We start from the raw sequence: 15,793 nt of genomic DNA, 5'->3' as shown, positions 1-15,793 counted from the left end.
GATTTTTGAATGGAGGTGAATTATGTTTGGTTTGATGAAAATGTAAAACTCTATTTCCAGCACACTGAGCTGGAAATAGAGCTTTAGAAACATCCAAGTAGAGATGTACAGTTGTTACATATTTTTCTGAAGTTCAGAGATATTTATAGTCTAGAAATACACACGTGGAAGCTGTTCATATTTAGTGGTATTTGAAGTCATATTGTCAATCACTCTTAAGGAGATTGTGTGGGTAACAGTCCTACTCAGTATTAATACTTAACACTTATTATGTGCCCAGTGTGTACCAGCACTATGTTAAATACTTTGCACACATGGTCTCATTTAATCCTCATGATAGCTCTTTAAGGTGAATAATATTACCATTATTTTACAAATGAAACTGAAGAGTTTCCACTTGTTTTGCAACTAATAATTTGTTTGCTTCATAATTATTCCCATGATAGTTTAAATGTATCTGATAAAATACACTTGAAATCAGACACATAGATATGTCTTTGTGGTTTGCTATTGAAATTATTTTTTGCAGGCGTATATATTCAAAGAATGTTGCTGTGTAATGCCTTTTGACAAATTTAATTTTAATCGGGGTTGGGTTTTTTCAGTCTGTTATGGGAATAAAGAATAGAAAATCATGGTGCTGTCATTCTCTTTTTGTTTCTCTATTAAAGATAAAATTCAGAAGCATACTGCTATAGCAATTATGAGTCAGAAACGCAGTTTCCTGCTAGAATTCTTGTCAGGAAGTAAGCAAAAAGCAGAAGAATATACTTATTTTCTACATGCATTTGGGGGAAGGAAGTGGTTAGTTTCTGCTGTACAATGAAGTGGTCCAAGATCTAGAATTTGATAAAAATCACTTACTTTGAAGTCTAAGGTACAGAGCTAAATGAGTTTGTGACTCCTCGCATAGGGGGAGTTATTTGGATAGTAAAGCTTAGAGAAAGCCTCTGTATCCATGAGCTTTAATGGCAGATGTATCAGCAGATGAACACTATCTTAAAAAACAATCCACTCCAAAAAGCAAGTTAATGTTGCAGAGTTATCAGCAATTGTTATGCACCATTTGATTTCTGAACTTTAAAGTTGATTAACAATAGTATTTCTTTTCTAATCAGCTTTTTTATTATTGGTTTGTCTGGCTGACTTTGAATAATTTATACAAAAAGAATTCTTTTCTGTGTACATATATATACATTTCAAAAAATCTGAAAAAAGAAAAATAAATATGGAGCTTACCTAGTGGGAAACAACATGGAAGAAAAACCTTAACACGTTGGTGACTTGATGTCAGCTGTAATTGCAGAGTGCAGGCCAAAAGTAACAGTGATAAGGTGACCATCTTGGCCAAAGTTAAGAGCTATATTGGTACCCCACATTATGGCTGCACTGTTACCTGGAATCTTTGATAACTGACTACATATAGAGATACAGTTGATTTCTTTTGCATTCTGCAGCATGCAGTAGACAGTGCTTTGGCTGACATAAAATATATATATATATATATATATATATATATAGATGTTCTTCTCTTGTCCTTCCCTGTCTCCTTTTTGAAGTGCCTCTACACAGTGAGCTTTGCCTGGAGGCTTGAATGGACTCCCAGGGCCAGTATTCCTCTTAAACAACCTCAGGCAGGTCAGAGGGATTTCAACACCCTGAGGGTTTGGCTGTAATTTTGGAGTCTGTAAAACTGATATATTTTCATTCCTAGCACATTTGTCTATTTTTCCTTTTACTGTGCAGTCTATTTGATTTTTGATATCAAAAAAAAAAAGAAAAAAGAAAAAAAGTAGTTTGACTTGGGTAAATAGCTGTGATTTCTCTATTTAATACATCTCATAAAGTTGGAGTAAACTGAAGCTGACCATACACTCTTCTTGTCAATAGCATGGGCTTTTGAATCAGGCAAGATGAATTCAGGCTTCACTAATTATTGCATAATATGATTATAAGCAAGTTACTAAACGTCTGATACTTTTTTGTTTTTTAAATTCTGAAACTGGGTTAATTCTGTGTAATAGGTTTTTTTTTTTAACTTTTCTTTAATGGAGTATAATTGCTTTACAATGTTGTGTTAGTTTCTGCTGTACAATGAAGTGAGTCAGCTATATGTATACATATACTCCCTTCCTCTTGGACCTCCCTCCCACCCCCTTACCTCACCCATCTAGATTGTCACAGAACACTGAGGTAAGCTTCCTGTGCTTTATAGCATGTTCTCACTAGCTATCTATTTTACGTATGGTAGTGTATATATATCATTCTTAATCTCCCAGTTTGTCCAACCCTCTCCTCCCCCACCATGTCCACATGTCCTTTCTCTACTTCTGTGTCTCTATTCCTGCCTTGCAAATAGGTTCATCTGTACCATTTTTCTAGATTCCACATATATGTGTTAATATACAATATTTGTTTTTCCTCTTTCTGACTTACTTCACTCTGTATGACAGACTCTAGGTCTAACCACATCTCTACAAATGACCCAATTTAGTTCCATTTTATGGCTGAGTAATATTCCATTGTATATAGGTACCACATCTTTATCTGTTCATCTGTCAATGGACATTTAGGTTGTTTCCATTCCATGCTGCAATGAATATTGGGGTACATGTGTCCTTTGAATTATGGTTTTCACAGAGTATATGCCTAGTAGTTGGATTGCTGGATCATGTGGTAGTTCTATTTTTAGTTTTTTAAGGAACCTCCATATTGTTCTCCATAGTGGCTGTATCAATTTACATTCTCCCCAACAGTGCAAGATGGTTCCCTTTACTCCACACCCTCTCCAGGATTTACTGTTTGTAGATTTTTGATGATGGCCATTCTGACTGGTGTGAGGTGATACCTCATTGTAGTTTTGATTTGCATTTCTCTAATCATCAGTAATGTTGAGCGTCCTTTCTTGTGCCTCCTTGGAGAGACGTCTATTTAGGTCTTCTGCCCATTTTTTGATTGGGTTGTTTTATTGATATTGGACTCCATGAGCTGTTTGTATATTTTGTAGATTAATCCTTTGTCTGTTGCTTCACTGACAAGTATTTTCTCCCATTCTGAGTGTTGTCTTTTCATCTTGTTTATGGTTTCCTTTGCTGTGCAAAAGATTTTAAGTTTAATTAGGTCCCATTTGTTTATTTTTGTTTTTATTTTCATTACTAAATGTAATGAGTTATTCTGTGCAAAGTGCTTAGGACAAAGTCTGATCCTCAAAAGATAAACAGGGTGTGCCTAGAGTATTATCCATTTGGCCTTAGGTTTGATCTCTCTTGAGTCAAACTGCCTGGCATAAAATATAGACTCCACACTTTAGCAGCTTTGACCTTGGATAAGTTACATAACATCTCTCTGGCTCAATTTCCTCTTTTCCAAAGAGGGGTTCATAATAGGATCTCGTCTTTAGGTTCATGAGAAGATTAAATGAGTAAAACTCTTAGAATGGCTCTAGACACATGTGGAACCCTCAATAAATGTTTTTGGTAAAATGGATTATATTATATATCAAAATTACCATCACTGTGTGGTGCTGTCAAAGATATCATGGGAAACTGTAATGAGAGCTTGATTTTTATCCAATGAAATTTATGCTTAATAGCAAGTTATGTTAATTATCAAGATAAATTGGAGAGTTGGGGGTCTGTCCAAAGACAGAGCTGTCTGCAGTCATACAGCAAAATAATGAATACTCTGGTACTGTATTTAAATACTTTTTACTCTGAGTCTAGTGCTTAGTATAATCAGTTCATAGTACTACATGAAGATTGTCAGCATAATATCAATCCAAGGGTTTACATTAAACACACTTTCTGGAGTTAAAGAGAGTGAAAAAGAACTAAAGCAGAAGCATTCCTTAGCAAACACTTTTCATTGTTATGCAAGTTACATTATGCAGAAAATAACATATCTCATTTTTCACGCAGATTAATAGACTGCCAGTTATCATTTGGCAGGATCAAACTATAAATCTTTTACACAGTTTGAGGAGGCTTATGGCATCCATTACTTATTTCAATTATTTAAAAAGCTTCTAGTAATCTTTTTTCCTTTGTAGTCAACGAGCTGCCAAACTCTAACTTTTACAGTAGAAACTGAGTGTATCATTTTACTTGTATTTCAATAGATGTTTATTTGCATTAGATTATGAAAGGTTAGTACTGAATTCCAAATAAGTATAGAATCAGGTTTTAACCGTACTTGCCAAAATCCTTTCCAGTGCATGATCTTTCAAACTATATCTTATAAGCACAAGTGGCCTTTGTTGATTTAAATGAAGCAGAAGAATATTTTTTAGTTTAGTCCCAAAGCTGTACATTAAAAAAAAAAACCCTCATATAAGTTCTATAAATTTTCATGGGAAATAAAAAAATGTACTGATTCAGAAATTATTCTTCTAGTCTCTACAGGAAGTGAAATTAAAGCAGTCTTATTTGATGAGACTCAGTGTGGTGCAGAGGGTGGCAGGGCTCTTGGCTGTGGCTCTTCTGTCCTTGTGAGGCAGGAGTAAGATGGTAGTTGAAGGACTTCTCACTTCTGTGTCTGCCTTCTTCTTGAGTATGTGACAAATTTCTGTCATGCCTTTTGAGGTTGTGATGCTGGGTGACTATCTTTTTCATCTGCCATAGTGTGGAAGTTGTTCTCCTGGAAACAGTTTCTAATGACATCTGAAGAGTACCTCTGCAAGTAACCCAAGGCAGGTTGGTCCATTTCTTCAAAGCATCATGGCTCTGCCAAGGCCACTGGTTCTTAGTTCTGTATTTTTGCTTCCCAAATTACTTATGCACTTACTTCTATTGGAGCCTCCTATGATCAAGGCACTGCACTAGGATACCCTTATTCCAACTAATGACATAATAGTACTTATAAATAAAAGTGAGTGCCTATATTTTTAATAGGTCAGAAAAAAAACCCATATATACACCCAACACAAACAACAACAAGGGAACTCTTCTCCATGCTTTGGCTTCAAGAGAATAGTGTGCTAAGTGAAATAAGTCAGGCAGAGAAAGACAAATACCATCTGATCTACCTTATACGTGGAATAAAAAGATAACAAAACAAAATAAAAATCCAAGCTCATAGATAAAGACCACAGATTGGTGGTTGCTGGAGGCAAGAGGTGGGGGTGGTATAAATGAGTGAAGGGGATCAAAAGTTTAAAAAAAAGAAAAATCAACATTGATTCACAAGTACATTCACAATTAAAAATGCATGGGCTAATAAATATATTATAAAAAAAGTTAACCTAACTAGTAATAAAAAAGAGAAATTTAAAAAATGAGATACTAGAGTGTCTGGATCAAGATGGTGGAGTAGGAAGATCCTGAGCTCACGTCATCCCAAGGACACATGGAAACTACAACTACATATAGAACAACTATATGTCTCTGAGAACAACCTGAAGACTAGCAGGACAGATTTCCTACAATTAAGGACCTGCAGAGGTCCCCCGAAGATCAAGAAGTCTAGCCCCATGTTGGGCTCCCTACCAGGCGAGACTTGCACTGGAAGATGAGCTCCCATACTTCTGCATTTGAAAAATATGGGGCTTATATTTGGGAGAGCCTGAGGGTTGTGGGAAGCCAAGACTTTACTCTTGAAGGGCTCATACAAAAACTTACTTGCTCCAAGTCCTAGCACAGAGGCAACGGCTTGAAAAAACATCCAGGTCATATAAGAAGGAGATTCATTTGCTAAATTTAGGGAGTGTGCCAGAAGGGCAGGGATCTGGTGGGACTTTCTCCATGGACAAAAATGCTGGTAGGCTCCATTTTTTTGAAGCAGTCCTGCCTAGCTGGCCTGGGGCTGGTGGGTACCATTTCTCTCACTCTTCATCAGCCTAACACTATGTACTCGGTCCTGGCATTCCCCTGAGGACTCCCCCATCCAAACAATCCACCCTGGCCAGCCCCTCCTAAGTGACTCCCCCTCCCCCCTACCCAGCAGGCCACCCTGGTCAGGACTAGTGCCTCTTCAAAGTGGCTCTTGCTCCAGGGAGCCAGCCTTGCTCCACCTGGTGGGCAGCCTCTGCCAGCACTGGTCTCCCTCCAAAGTAGCTCCCGCCCTGGCCAGCCCCCCACACCAGCGTTCCTGTGACAGATGTCATCAGGTCTTGCAGCCAGTCATTCAGGGGCCAGCCCTGCATTATCAGTACAGCTGCAGCAATTACAGCCAGGCCTCGTAGACAGCTGGCTGGGGGCTAGTCACTCCCACCAGCATAATAGCAGTAGTTGAGGCTGGGCTTTGTAGCCAACCCCACCCACCAGCATGCCTGAAGGAATCAGCTCAAACACAACATCCTCAGATCCAAGAAAGCCACCACCAACATCAAGCAAATACATGTGGAAATAAACCTCAGCTACCATGTCAAAGACATAGCAGACATCAGAGACGGCCTGCATGAAAGTCTCGGGATCGGTACAGACATTTTCCATGTGGAAGCTGACACCAATGACGTCAATATTTAGCTCTTTTGCCCATTCCAAAAGGAGCCTGCTAGTTTTGACTCTGGTGCCAAATTTCACACTGAGGTGACAGACTGCTTTGGAATCATCAGTGGCAACACACAAAACCAACTTTGCCTTTGGATGTGCCCTGGCAAATTTCATCAACTCAACTTCACTATCAAAAGTCATCATCTGGATTCCATTATCGGCAACATACTTAATCTGAGACACTTGTTTACAAGAATTCGCATGTCTCTGGAGGCACCCTGAGACTCTGCACCAATTGTATTTCGGTCGTGCAGGCACAGTCAAATCCTGTTCTGATGGAAGCTAAGGTCTTCACTGTGGTTCTGCTATCACTGCATTTGACTGCATAAAAGGGGATGACCAGAGGAAGAGCTTTTAACCATCTCAGTTATTTCTTTAGAATGTCTCCCAGGCCTACAACATAGAAGGCAGCCTTATCATCAGAACAAAAAATTTCATTAATTTGTTTTGGTCCAGAATGTCCTTGCAGTAAAGGCTTTATTCAGGAAATGGCAGTCAAACTGTTCATTACCAAAGTTGTTCATAGTTTCTTGATGTCTTTCTGAAACACAACAAAACAAAAAATTAAGACATGGGTATTAAAGAAATTGTTGCCAGCTTTTTACCAAAAGCAGTTCTCCAGGAATTTCAAGTCCCACTGAAAATGCTTGTGCCCTCAGTACAGCAGTGGAAGTGTTCTGATAAACACAGAACTTGCTGTCCACCTTAGAATGCATGGGTACTACAGGCTGGCCCCATGGAGATGTCACTTTCCAGTATGCAGGACAACAGGCTGCCCCACTGCTGTCCCCATTGCCCCATCAGCTACCCATCTAGCCACTGGCTGCTTTGCTCCCTCCCATAGAGGATTGCTGGCCCAAGGTGGTGCTGGAGTGCTGGCAGAAGGGTCGTGGTGGTGGGGGCTGAGGGGACCTTAAACGGACTTCTTTAAATGGAAAAAAAAAGGCCATAACTGGAAACAAGAAACTTATGAAAGAAAAAAATCTCATGATAAAAGCAAACATACAGTAAAGGTAGTGGATCAAACATCTATAAAATTAGCATGAAGATTAAAAGACAAGCACAGTAAAATCATTTATCCCTAAAATAGTTGAGTCACACAAAATAAAAAGATGTAAAATATGACATCAAAAGCATTAAATGATTGAGGGGCAGTAGAAATGTGCTGCTTTGAGAATGCACTCAAATTTAAGTCACTACCAACTTAAAATAGATTGCTTATGTATGACCTTCATGGTAACCACAAAACAAAACAAAAAATATAACAGATATACAAAAAATAAAGAAAAAGAAATGTAGACATAACACTAAAGAAAATCATCAAATCACAAGGGAAGATAAAAAGAGAAGCAGAAAGGAACAGAGAAGAGCTACAAAAACAATCAGAACACAAGTAACAAAATGTAAATAATTACATACCTATCAACATTTACTTTATTTTTTTAACTTTTTATTATTTTTGCAGTTGTCTCCTCCTTTTATTTATTCTTATTTTTTTTAACATCCTTATTGGGGTATAATTGCTTTACAATGGTCTTTACAATGGTTATTTTCTGCTTTATAACAAAGCAAATCAGCTATACATATACATATACTTTATACATTTACTTTAAATGTAAATGGACTAAATGCTCCAATCAAAAGACAGGGTGGGGCTTCCCTGGTGGCACAGTGGTTGAGAGCCTGCCTGCCAATGTAGGGGACACGGGTTCATGCCCCGGTCCGGGAAGATCCCACATGCCGCAGAGCGGCTAGGCCCGTGAGCCATGGCCGCTGAGCCTGTGCGTCCAGAGTCTGTGCTCTGCAACGGGAGAGGCCACAACAATGAGAGGCCTGCGTACTGCCAAAAAAGAAACAAACAAACAAACAAACAAAAAGACAGGGTGGATGAATGGATAAAAAAATAAGATAATTAACTTTTGTCATTTTGAAGTATTTCTATATTTCAAGTTATTTTTATGCAAATAGTATTATAAAAAATCATTTCCAAATGCTACTTATAAGAACAAACTCTTTTGTGTTTTAATTTTATACAAAATTTTTATATCTTTCTGAAATATGGTATTAAAATATGTAAATATATTGTTTAGCATAGGTATAAACAACAGAAGGAAGGAAAAAGTACAAAGAGCTTTCTATAATACATTTTTCTTCAGCTCTAGCTTGTAATACTAACTTTATCATAAAACAATGCCCTTAGCACCATCTAACAAATCATCAAATCCTGTCTGACTTTTCTTTGTAGTATTGTTTATTATTTATGCACATTCACCTAATTTCTTTGCTATCATGTATGATGAAATTATTATAAATGAATTTATGTCCACACTTTTATTTCCTAAATATAACTTTCTACAGGTAAAATTTCCAAGTAAAATGTTATGAACTTGTGAAACAAAATTAGTTTTAGCCATTGGGAGATTACAAAAACAAATAAACCATGACCTTTCTCTGAACTCTACATTCATGTATTGAGCCATCTTTTTGGCTTCTTCTACTTACCATACCCAAACTAGAACTCTCAGTTTCCTTTGCCCACCTGCCTCATTCCCAATGACTCTAAAACTGTTTCTTTTCCATTTCCTTCTTTCTCCATAAATCAGACGAGGATTCATTGGAGTGACAAACGTAGACATTATACTTAATACTTTGTATCCCTTTTACACCTGAATATCAGTAAGTCTTTTCAGGGTTAACTCCAAAATATATCTTGGTTTTGTCTGCTTCATTCCCTTCACACTGACGTCAATCTCTGAGCAAGTCACCATAACTTCCCACTTGGGTACTGTGATAGCCTCCTTTGTAGGTTCTCAGTGTCCACTACTTCTGCCTTCCAGTCGGGTATTACATAGCTGCTGGAATACTCTTTTCAAAACACAAACTGAAGTTCATTGTTTCTCCAGTTAAATCTGCTTACTGATTTACCATTGCTCTTCTAATAACATCTAAACTCAAAAAAAAAAACCAAAAAACTAAACTCCTTAACAAGTCCACAGGTACCTTGGGAGATCTGGCCCTGCCCATTCCTCCCAATGTCCAGCCTTCTCATTGTTCTCTGGCTATCCAAATCTCTGGTCAGCTTCTCTTTTCTCCCTCAGGATTTCTGATCTTTGCACATGTGCTTATTTCTATTTGGACAGTTATTTCCCAACTATTCTTGTCACAAAAATATATGACTGGATCCTCCTCATACTTCTGTTTACCATTAAATATTCTTCTCTGAGAGAAGCTTCCCATGAACAACCAGTGTCAAGAGCTCTGCATCCTCACCACACACACAAAATGTTTTTCCTTTTTCAACAGAGTATATAATTATGCATTTAATGTTTATTTTTTAATACTAAGGGAATTACAGCTCATGCTCAGTCTGTCATTTTGAACAAAGACCTCAAATTCATTTTTGAAGCTCAAATGCAGTTGCTGCTATGTGATCTTATAAAACATTTAAAATTTTTGGTCATAGAAATAATATATATTAATTGTGAAAAAATTCAACATTTACTTGGAAAACATTTACCTTAAATCCCACAACTTTGATGTTATCACAATTAACATTTTTGTGACCACCATTTCAAGTATCTCTTCAACACCATATTCAAACACATTTACACTTATATAAATGAAATCATAACATGCATGCTCTGTTTGTATGGACATTTATTTTAAAATGTCATTTAGAAGTTTGGCTTATTTACACCTTTGCTTCCTCTTTATCTCTTCAAATATAACTTTTTAAAATGTCACACATTGTATAGATATGTGTATGATCAGAATGATTTATTATCATTAATTTTACAATATTAGCATAATACTGATATATTTTGGATTGTTTTTCTCAGTTACCTACTATATTATGGAAATGTTGCCAGGTTTATGGTTATAGAGTTAATTCTTTGTAATGTATCTATAGTATTTCTAACAATAATCTCTAAGTTGAGAGACATATCCTCCAAACTATGCTGCAGTAATCATCCTTGTGACATTGCTTAAGTTGTGAAGTTAAGATTTAGATTTGGAAGTGTGACACAAGAACTCATTAGCTTAATATTCTATGGTGTAATAGAACATGCACTTTTTGTTGTTGAGGTAGATTATTTCAATCTATAGTTACAGCTTTTCAGTCATCTCTTTTCAGTGATACTTATAAATGTACCTGGAGACAGGGCTGGGATTAAGATGAGGTGCCAGATTGAAGGGCGTGTACCAAAAACTCAGTAAACAAGATAAAATATTCTTAATGCAGTATTTTGAAAAATAAAAATTAATGTAAAAATCTATGATAAAATATCAAAATTTTAATTAGACAGACTTGTTTTGTTTTATGATGCTGCATTTTTGTTCAATGACAAGTACTGTTGTTTTTCATCTTCCCACAGTTTCTGAACCACTGGGTGGTCGGGTCCCTGCTAGGTGGATTTATGAAGGTTGACAATGGTGTGTGAACAGATTGTGGAATGCAGGGCTTTACATGTACTCATTTTTTTGTTATAGAGCTTTTATTAATATTTTCCACTTGGCTCAAAATATGGGGGCATATTTTGGTAAGTATAAATACAGGGGGCATATTTTTCTTTGTACTTCATTTCCAATATAGCTGCACATGAGAGTGCTAAATAAATATATTGTGATTTACTTATCCAGAAAATATGATTGTATATCTTTATTATGTTCCCTTAATCTTCAGTTATTTGAATATCTAGCTCAATAGTAACCTTAATTAAATCCTGCTTACACTGAAGGCAGTCTGTCAAGGATTACGTCAGTTTGTTAACTCAGATTAAAACTTACTTTTTCATAATTCTTACTAGGAATATTTCCTGACTTTTCAGTTTTAATTTAATATTTTTAATACAAGATACAACAGATATTATTTGTTTTTTCACCTTATCATTGATGTCTTCATAGATTATGAAAAATAAAGATAACCATAAACAACAGTCATATGGATAAAATTATTTTAAAAACATGTTATTTCTTTATTCTTATGCAGAGTGACAGGACAGGGAAAAATAATATCTAGAACAGGCTTAAGTTGTGTCTGACACTATCAGTATTTTCTTGAAATCGGGGGCTCATCACGTTCTTTAAATAATGAAAATAATATCAATTTACAGCATTGTTGTTAACATTAAATGAGGCAATATAAGTAAAACTGCTTTGAAAATGTCAAAATGCTATTCAGATGTTAATTATTTTTATTACTATATGTAATCTTTCTTTTTTCTGTGGAGAGAGTAGGAAACAGTAAAGGGATATAAAGTGGAAGTATAATGTAAAAAGGAATATTTAAGAAGTAATTGTCATGATCCCAATTGTAACAGTACGGCTAGTTCTGCTAAGAATAGACTCTTGCTATGACAATAGTTTTATTCCTAAGAAACCTCAGAACATTGAAAATCATTTTATAAAATCATTGTTCCAATGGAGAGAAAGATTGAGATTTAGAGTATTTAATCCTCAAAATAATGGTGTTATTTTCCTATAGGAATGCCAATACTGGAGTTTTTTTTGTTTTTTTGCTTTTTATAGTACAATTGCATACTTCTAAATCCTACCACATTGCTGAACAAATCTGCATTGTTATCATTTTTATCACACATTTTTATAAAAACACAAAACACTTAAAGTTTTATTACTACCCATAAGTTCTGGCTTTCTATTTTATTCACATTGTAACTAGTAATTATGAAATAAATGCAATTCATATTCCTTAATTAATTGATCATGTTATAATAAATGAAGTTATAAAACCTTATATTGTAGTAGAATTACATGTATTATAAAAAATAATCAGAGTTTTCTAGTATACTAGAAAGAAGACAGCTCTGAGGATAATTTGAATAAATAAAAGGTTTGGATTTAGAGGGCATGAGTTTGGGTAGTTGTAGAAGGTTTATAGAGAGATATGTAAAATAATGTGGTAATGATAGATATTAAAGTAAAATTCACTTGCGTTAAGCAAATTGATAGTCATGAAGTTTGAAAGCAATTTGGGGAATGCATCAGCAGGCAGAAGTAGCCTAAGAAAATGGTGAAAAAATTCATTTATTCCACAAATATATATTGAGCTTCTTTAGCACTGTTCATAGTATAGAACCTAGTACAAACCTTGCCTTTGCTTATATTCTAATAGGAGATGATCACCAACAGCAAAAAAAAGAAAAGACATGATGTGTTGGAATGTAATTAGTATTATGAACAAAAATTAGGGAGTTATGGGTCTTAGTAGGAGTTGGGGTGGATAATTCAATCATATTTAGAAGTATTCAGAGAAAGTTTTACTAAGAAGCTGACATTTGAGGAGAAACATGAAGTGAGGTAGCATACAATATAGATACCTTGAAAGAGAACTTTTGAAGCAGAGGAAATAGGAAATGCAAAAACCCTAAGGTGGGAGTTTACTTGACATGCTTGAAGGGTGCCAAAGAGACCAATGGTAATGAAGAAGTGGGGACTTTAGAAGGTGAGGTTAAAGAGATAGCTTGGCTCATTGTAAAAGACTTGGACTTTTACTTGGAGCCTAATGGAATCCAAGGACAAAACCTGACTTATTTTCAAAGGACTCTTCTGTCTGCAGTATGGAGCAGGGGTGAAATAGGGGGAACATTTACAAAAATATTATATTAATCCAGAAAAAAAGATAAGGATTGGATCATATTCATAACAGTGAAGTATAAGGAGTGGTCATATTCTCTAGACACTATACTCAAAATATACCCAGAAGGCACTAGTGTTTCACAGAACCTAAGACGGGAGATTCAGTTCAATGGCAGTAAATAACTAGAACCAAGGTCTTGAACATTTCTAGAAAAGTAATTAAATCCCTGAATAATTAGATTCCATAAAGGAGAAGGATTAAGGGCTTCAATAGAATAATTGAGTTTAAATATTGAAGAAATAATTTTATCACATTTGGGGTTAGTTGAAACCATAAGATGTTAATAAGAATGTATAGAATTTGCTTTGGAAACTGCATTTTAAAACATCAAATATTAGTATGAAGACTATTAAAATATTATGATTATAGTTTCCAAGAGAAAGAATTATTTTCAAGATATTTAAAAATGCACTAAATTTAATTTTTGCTCTTTTAAAGAAGAGATTAAATGTAGTTCTACTCTGAATATGAAGAAAAAGAAAACATGCTTAAATAGCTCCAAAGTAAGCAATTTAGAGTTGACATGAATGATTTATTTTTTGTGATTAATTAGTAAGACAGCTAAGCAGAAAAATCTATAAAATAGTTGAGAGAGAGAAGAGGTGAAAACCTACATCTCAGAGTCACTGCCTGAAAATGGAAATCAAGGCAAACATGAGACTGCCAGGAAATGCATGTAGAAATTTAAAAAACCCACAGATTATAATATTTTCTAAAAATATTAGAAAAGATAGGGTGAAGGAAAACAACTTATTTACTGTATTTTAAATACAAGTTGGTTGTTTTCAGAAATAATGATGAATTTATTCTACAGATACATTTTTAACATGTATTTTGGAAAACATATTGTACATTTTGGTTAACAACTATCACTAAATTACCACTTTGCATCAGTTCTGAAAATACTTCTTAAAAATTACACCAAATATGTTATGTTATGTGATGTCTCAATTATGACTTCCTACCAATTACATGCATCCTCCTGTTTTCATTCTAGTTTAGGAAATAATTTACCAAATAATGACCTTCAACTAACCCTTCTGCTTGCAACTCCACTTCTATTTTTTTCCTTCATTTTATTTGCTAGAGACATCTGTAGGGTAGGGTCTCTTTGAGTTCTACAAAGCATGCAGATCATCTCCTCTGATGCAGCTTCCTCTCCTATGACTGATCTAGGCTTTGTATTTCTCTACTGTGCTTCATTTGTCTCTACACTTCCATACACTTTTCCCTCCCCCATAGAAAAGTGATGGACCCTCTTATCTGCTAACTGATGACATACTCCCTTATCTCCTTGATGTTTTGTTATTGTTTTTATATTCCTATTTTAAAGAGTCATTCTGGGGAGAGAATGATTAACACAGCTTTGTCCAGATTTTGCAGCTTGCTGTTTAGTCTCCATGTGTTTGTGTTTTTCTCATTTTTCATCCTGTAATTGATTTCTAGTTTCATACTGTTATGGTCAGAAAAGATTCTTGATATAATTTCTATCCTCTCAAATTTGTTGAGATTTCTTTTGTGGCCTAGCATGTGATCTATCCTGGAGAATGTTCCATGTATACTCGAAAAGAATGTGTTTTATGCTGTTTTTTGATGTAATGTCCTGAAGGTGTTAATTACGTCCAATGGATGTAATGTGCCATTTAAGGCCTCTGTTTCCTTATTGATTTTCTGTCTGGATGACCTGTCCATTAATGTAACTGGGATGTTAAAGTCCCCTACTATTATTGTATTATTGTCAATTTCTCTCTTTATGTCTGTTAATATTTGCTTTACATAATTAGGTGTTCCTATATTAGGTACATATATGTTTATGAATCTTATATCCTCTTCTTGTATTGGTCCCTTTATCATTATATAGTGCCCTTCTTTGTTTTTTTTATTATTGACTTTGTTTTAAAGTCTACTTTGTCCGATATGAGTATTGCTACCCCAGCTTTCTTTTCATTTCCATTTGCATGAAATATCTTTTTTCATCCTCTCACTTTCAGTCTGTGTCTTTAGCTCTGAAGTGAGTCTCTTGGAGGCAGCATATAGGGAGATTTTAAAAAATTCAATCAGCCACCTTATGTCTTTTGATTGGAGCAGGTAGTCCATTGACGTTTAAAGTGATTACTGATAGGTGATAGGTTTGAATTACTACCATTTTATTTGTTTTCCAGTTGCTTTTGTATTTCTTCCACATTCTTTTCTTCTTTTAGTCACTTCCCTGTCATTTGATGATTTTTTTTAGTGTTATATTTGTGTTTCTTTCTCTTCAGTTTATGTGTATCTATTGCAGGTTTTGATTTGTGATTACCATGGAGGTCATATGTTTCTCTAGAATTATATCTACTTGTTTCAAGCTGATAGTCACTTTAGTTCAAATGCTTTCTAAAAGCTCTACATTTCTTATGCACCTCTCCTATTTTGTGTTATCAATGTCATATTTTACATTTTCATGTCTATCAACTGTTTATTGTAGTTATAGTAGATTTTTGTCTTTTAACCTTTATACTAGTTTATTTAAGTGGTCGATCCACAGCTTTAACTATATATTTGCCTTTATCAGTGGATTTTTCCCTTCTTATAATTTCTTTCTCGTTGTAGCCTTTTCTTTCTTTCTTTCTTTCTTTCTTTCTTTCTTTCTTTCTTTCTTTCTTTCTTT

The 15,793-nt window shown here is 35.1% G+C and overlaps 1 protein-coding gene and 1 pseudogene across 1 annotated transcript in view; one reads left to right on the top strand and one right to left on the bottom strand.

The window, feature by feature from the left end:
- CNBD1 (cyclic nucleotide binding domain containing 1) overlaps positions 1-15,793 on the top strand; it is a 387,744-nt gene that overhangs the window by 235,411 nt on the left and 136,540 nt on the right. The gene's annotated exons all lie outside the window — the stretch shown is intronic.
- Positions 6,198-7,012, bottom strand: LOC113611117 (ornithine decarboxylase pseudogene; annotated as a pseudogene).

Source organism: Aethalodelphis obliquidens, unplaced genomic scaffold, assembly GCF_003676395.1.
Source record: "Aethalodelphis obliquidens isolate GAN/ISIS:26980383/991018 unplaced genomic scaffold, ASM367639v1 scaffold68, whole genome shotgun sequence".
Lineage (NCBI taxonomy): Eukaryota > Metazoa > Chordata > Mammalia > Artiodactyla > Delphinidae > Aethalodelphis > Aethalodelphis obliquidens.
The sequence above is the reverse complement of the archived record's forward strand: the minus strand, read 5'-3'. Positions and strand labels throughout refer to the sequence as shown.